Here is a 6000-nt window from a genome sequence, read left to right on the forward strand (position 1 = left end):
CCTGCCCCACCCTAGAATGATCTAATGGGTATTTATTTCTAATGGCCTCACTCAAGTCTTTCCCTCTCTTAATATCTCCACTGCTAATGGGTACACATTTTTTCTTGCCTTTACTATGAAACTATTCTGTTTTGTTCTCTCTGCTTTCTGTCTTGCCCCACTTCTCCATCCATGTTCCATATTGCCACCAGGGTGAACTTTCTTAAAAACAAATTTAACAAAAAACCCAAATCTGATCATGTTATTTCTTATAATGCCTTTTAAAGGCTTCTACTGCCTCATTAAGAGTCAGGAATGGAAAACAAAGTTTCCACTTGCCAGTATTTTTTGGTTGAAAGTGAAAGTGAAAGGGCTTCCCTAGTAGCTCTGTTGGTAAAGAATCTGCCTGCAATGCAGGAGACCCTGGTTCGATTCCTGGGTTGGGAATATCTGCTGGAGAAGGCATAGGCTACCCACTCCAGTGGGCTTCCCTTGTGGCTCAGCTGGTAAAGAATCCACCTGTAATGCAAGAGACCTGGGTTTGATCCCTGGGTTGGGAAGATCCCCTGGAGAAGGGATAGGCTACCCACTCCAGTATTCTGGCCTGGAGAATTCCACGGACTGTATAGTCCATGGGATTGCAAAGAGTCAGACACGACTGGTTACTGGAATTATAAATATCTCCCACCATCTTCTTAAACACTTTGAGACTGGAGGGGGCTCTGTTCCATGCATTCAGGGATCCCTGCTTCTCCTATCAGAGAAGGCAATGGCACCCCACTCCAGTACTCTTGCTTGGAAAATCCCATGGACAGAGGAGCCTGGTAGGCTGCAGTCCATGGGGTCGTGAAGAGTCTTACACGACTGCACGACTTCACTTCCACTTTTCACTTTCATGAATTGGAGAAGGAAATGGCAACCCACTCCAGTGTTCTTGCCTGGAGAATCCCAGGGACGGGGGAGCCTGGTGGGCTGCCGTCTATGGGGTCGCACAGAGTCGGACATGACTGAAGCGACTTAGCAGCAGCAGCAGCAGCAGCAGCTTCTCCTATCTTGAGAAGATCACCTTGCTCTAGATCCTTGGAGCCCTCTCCTTTCAGTCAGATGGCAGATAGGGAAAGAATATGAGGGTTGAGGGTGAGAAGGTTTTTGTTTTTCAATTGTGCATCTTGTAAGATCTTAGTTCCCTCACCAGGGACTGAACCCACACCCTTGGCAATGAAAGCCTGGAGTCCTAACCACTGGACCACTGGGGAGCTCCTATGAGAGGGTTTTTATGGGCCAGGTTTGGAAGTGATGCTTATCACTTCTGCTTAGATTCAGAACTCAGCCACATGGCGACATCTAACTGCAGGCTGCAAGGGAGACTTTAGAATACAATCTGGCCATGGTCCCCCAAAGAAGGGGAACACGAGCAGTTTCTGCTACAGTGGGAAGAAGAAAAATAATCTTTGCCAGCTCACCCTTTAAGAACTAGTTCAGGAGTTGCTCTTCCCAAACTTTTCAGACCAAGCCAGGCACTCCGTCCTTTGTCACCCCACTGTACCCCGCTCACCTCAATTGTGGCACATGCCATACTGTGTTTTAGTCAGACCCAGAGGGATGGTATGGGGAGGGAGGAGGGAGGAGGGTTCAGGATGGGGAACACATGTATACCTGTGGCAGATTCATTTTGATATATGGCAAAACCAATACAATATTGTAAAGTTAAATAAAATAAAATTAAAAAAATAAAAAAAAATTTAAAAAGTTTATTTATTTTTGACTGTGCTGGGTCTTGCTGCGTGGGCTTTTCTCTAGTTGCAGAGAGTGGGGCTACTCTTCATTGCATTGTGCAGGCTTCTTATCGCAGTGGCTTCTTTTGTTGTGGAGCACAGGCCCCAGGGCACCAAGCTTCAGTAGTTGCGGCACGTGCGCTCAGTAGTTGTGGCCAACAGGCTGAATTGCTCCATGGCATGTGGTATCTTTTGGATCAGGGATCGAACTTGAGTCTCTTGCCTTGGTGGGCGGATTCTTTACCAGTGAGCCACCAGGGAAGATCCTTACTCAGTTCTTTACATGAGTGGTAGTGGGAGACTCAGTGACTTGAGGACAGGGACAATGTCCTCAGGATGCAATGGTATCCTTGACACCTAGCTCAGTGCTTGGCCCAGAGTAAATGCTCAATAAAAATTGCTTGAGTTAATTATTGAATGAATTCATTGTAATAAAAAAAATAATCATTGGAGTACAGTTGATTTACAATGTTGTGTTAGTGTCAGGTGTACAGCAAAGTGATTCAGTTATGCATATGCATATAGCCCCTCTTTTTTTACATTATTTTCCCATATAGGTCATTACAGAGTATTGAGAATTCCCTGTGCTATATGGTAGGTCCTTATGAGTTATCTATTTTATATATAGCAGTGTGTATGTGTCAACCCCAGTCTCCTGATTTATTCCTTCTTCCCCTTCGCCCTGCCCCCACCTCCCGTAACCACAAGTTTGTTTTCTATATCTGCGACTTTATTTCTGTTTTGTAAATAGGTTCATTTGTACCATTTGTTTTAGATTTCATATCTAAGTGATATATGATGCTTGTCTTTCTCTTTCTGAGTTATTTCACTTAGCATTATAATCTCTAGTTGCATCCATGTTGCTGCAAATGGCATTATTTTGTTCATTTTTATGGCTAATACCCTATAGTTCATATGTACCATATCTTTATCCATTCCTCTTTCAATGGACATTTAAGATGCTTCCATGTCTGGCTTTTGTAAATAGTGCTGCAGTGAACATTGGGGTGCATGTATCTTTTCAAATCATGGTTTTCTCTGGATGTTTGCCCAGGAGTGGGATTGCTGGGTCATATGGTAGCCCTATTTTTAGTTTTTTAAGGAAACTCCATGCTGTTCTCCATTGTGGCTGCACCAGTTTACATTCCCACCAACAGTGTAGGAGAGTTCCCTTCTCTCCACATTCTTTCCAGCATTTATTGTTTGCAGATATTTGAATGATGGCCATTCTGACTGGTGTAAGGTGATACCTCATTGTAGTTTTGATTTGTAATTCTATTCCAAATAGGAAAAGGAGTACATCAAGGCTGTATATTGTCACCCTGCTTATTTAACTTATATGCAGAGTACATCATGAGAAATGCTGGGCTGGAAGAAGCACAAGCTGGAATCAAGATTGCCAGGAGAAATATCAATAACTTCAGATATGCAGATGACACCACCCTTATGGCAGAAAGTGAAAGCCTGTAGATGAAAGTGAAAGAGGAGAGTGAAAAAGTTGGCTTAAAGCTCAACATTCAGAAAACTAAGATCATGGCATCTGGTCCCATCACTTCATGGGAAATAGATGGGGAAACAGTGGAAACAGTGGCAGACTTTATTTTTGGGGGCTCCAAAATCACTGCAGATGTTGACCACAGCCATGAAATTAAAAGATGCTTACTCCTTGGAAGGAAAGTTATGACCAACCTAGATAGCATATTGAAAAGCAGAGACATTACTTTGCCAACAAAGGTCTGTCTAGTCAAGGCTATGGTTTTTCCAGTGGTCATGTATGGATGTGAGAGTTGGACTGTGAGGAAAGCTGAGTGCCGAAGAATTGATGCTTTTGAACTGTGGTGTTGGAGAAGACTCTTGAGAGTCTCTAGGACTGCAAGGAGATCCAACCAGTCCATTCTGAAGGAGATCAGCCCTGGGATTTCTTTGGAAGGAATGATGCTAAAGCTGAAACTCCAGTACTTTGGCCACCTCATGCGAAGAGTTGACTCATTGGAAAAGACCCTGATGCTGGGAGGGATTGGGGGCAGGAGGAGTAGGGGACGACAGAGGATGAGATGGCTGGATGGCATCACCGACTTGATGGACATGAGTCTGAGTGAACTCCAGGAGTTGGTGATGGACAGGGAGGCCTGGCGTGCTGTGATTCATGGGGTCGCAAAGAGTTGGACACGACTGAGTGACTGAACTGAACTGAATTGTAATTTCTTTTGAAAAATATTTTTAATTTACTTTAATGGTAGATATTTTTTCAAGTGAAGTTTTGCTAATTTCCATCAAGACTCTGTTGATTTTGTTCTCATATCACTGTCTTTCTCGGGGCCTCATAGTCCATCAAAAAGACTATAATTCTTCCCATCCCAGGTCACTCAATAATTAGGTTTCTGGGCTAAAGGGCAAATGCAGACACATTTTATGATTCAGGCAGGAAAACAGCCATTAATAAAGGCAGCAGTTGTCAGTAGGGTAGGGAAAGCACTGGATTTAAAGGAGACATCAGCACAGGCATGGTTCTGAGTAGAGCTCAACACTAATGGATTGGGCCTTACCTGTGCCCAGTTCACTTGTCCTGCGGGGGCCACAAGGCCGATGAGAGTGGCTGCTGGAGGAAACACTCAGTGATTCTGCATGGGCAGCAAGTACTCTGGGTACTCTGTAAGAGTGATTCATCTAGTGTTCTTCAAAGGACCTTCTCTTATATTCTAAGCCAGGGCCACAGAGCTTAATGTAGAGAATTAAATTGCTCTCTAATTGCTCAGTGTGTGAAATCTTTTTCCTGCCAGGGTGATAAGTTTGATGTATGTCTAGAAAATGTCTTCATAAAATGTTTGCCTTTTAAAAACTTTGGCCATTTAACCTGATAGGCATGTGGAGCACAAAAGGACTTTAGAAATCACTTGGTCCACTGAGCTTGAAGTTCTGATGCCCACCATTCTGCAGAGGTGCGTTAGGGGCTTGGCTTGGAGACTGAAGGAGGGGAGGGGATGGTGGTGGTGGTGGTGGCTGAGTCTGGCCTGCCTATCCAGACGCTGAGATAGCAACTGCCTATTGATCACTGGCATATTAGGATTCGGGAAACTCTGAAAAGAATAAAAATGTTTCATTGTGAAAAATAATTGAAAACCTATTGATCTTGTAATCCCATTTTACAGATAAGGTAACTGAGGATGAATGGGTTAAAATCACATCTATAGTTAGTGGTGGAGGGTGCGGCAGAAGTCAGAGTCTCTGTTCTACACAGATGCAGTGATTCTCTGTCTAACTGACATTTAGAATCAAATTAATGTACTTTAGGATGACTGTATTACACATTTGTGCAGAGCATATACTTACTTGAGATTTCAAGCAAATAACACATAGCTATTCTAGAAAAGAGAAAAGTAGTCCCCAGCCATGAGCAGAATTTGCCCTTAGCAGCCATGAGGAGAAATTTTCATTTGCTTTGAAATGCCCCTTTCAATGCCCCTTCGAGTCTGCCTCTAACACTAAATTGTGAAACTTTGAACAGGTAACTATTGTAGAAGAACTTTAAGAAGCTGTGTTGCTTCTCTCTCTCTCCCGTCATGGAGAGCATAGCCCTGGTCAGTAATGCCCACTGACTGCACTTGGAAATAAAGGAAGAATAAGAAGCAGTTAGCAGATGCCTGGGACTGAAGGGTGGGGTTCGGTGCCTTTGTCCCACAGACGTGCGGGAGCGCCGGTGGCGGGTCATCGCTCCCTGAAGCAATTAGCCACAAGGTGGCTGCAGCTCACCCGTCACCTGCTCAGCACCCGCCCGCTGCTGCCTTTCCATCCACCCCGTCCCCCTTCCCCACGTCTCCCATGAAGGGAATTTTAAGTACGTTAAGCAGTGTTTTTGGAAGACAAGAATAAACATGATTTCATCTTTAATCAGTGAATTTATGATTCTTTATGAAAGAGCTGAATGAAAAGCAACAGATAATGTTTTTCAGCTGAAAAGGGATGCAGCAAGACTCTTGTTTTTTTAAAAAAAAGCTCACAGGCGGCTTTATTGGCTGCTTTGTTTTTTATCCTGAAATGAGAAAAGGAGATGATGGGGCTATGTTAAAAGAAATCATATCTACCATGAAGTAATTTTGTGTTTTGGGGGAAGGGGGACTCTGCTAGAATGAAGAGTAAAGATAACAGGTCAGGTGAGTTCGCCTGTAACAATGTGTACTTTTCAAGTGGTCACTTTGAAATTATAAATCTCTACAGAGCTTTACAGTCTGCTTAGGATAATAGTGAC

At 43.6% G+C, this 6000-nt stretch overlaps 1 long non-coding RNA gene across 1 annotated transcript in view; it reads left to right on the top strand.

Moving 5' to 3' along the window:
- LOC123331785 overlaps positions 1-5640 on the top strand; it is a 30172-nt gene extending 24532 nt beyond the window's left edge. The window contains exons 4-5 of the long non-coding RNA XR_006548561.2: positions 4616-4693; positions 5260-5640. This is a non-coding gene — a long non-coding RNA (uncharacterized LOC123331785). The remainder of the gene's footprint in view (positions 1-4615; positions 4694-5259) is intronic.
- Positions 5641-6000: the final 360 nt, after the last annotated feature.

Source organism: Bubalus bubalis, chromosome X (genome assembly GCF_019923935.1).
Source record: "Bubalus bubalis isolate 160015118507 breed Murrah chromosome X, NDDB_SH_1, whole genome shotgun sequence".
Lineage (NCBI taxonomy): Eukaryota > Metazoa > Chordata > Mammalia > Artiodactyla > Bovidae > Bubalus > Bubalus bubalis.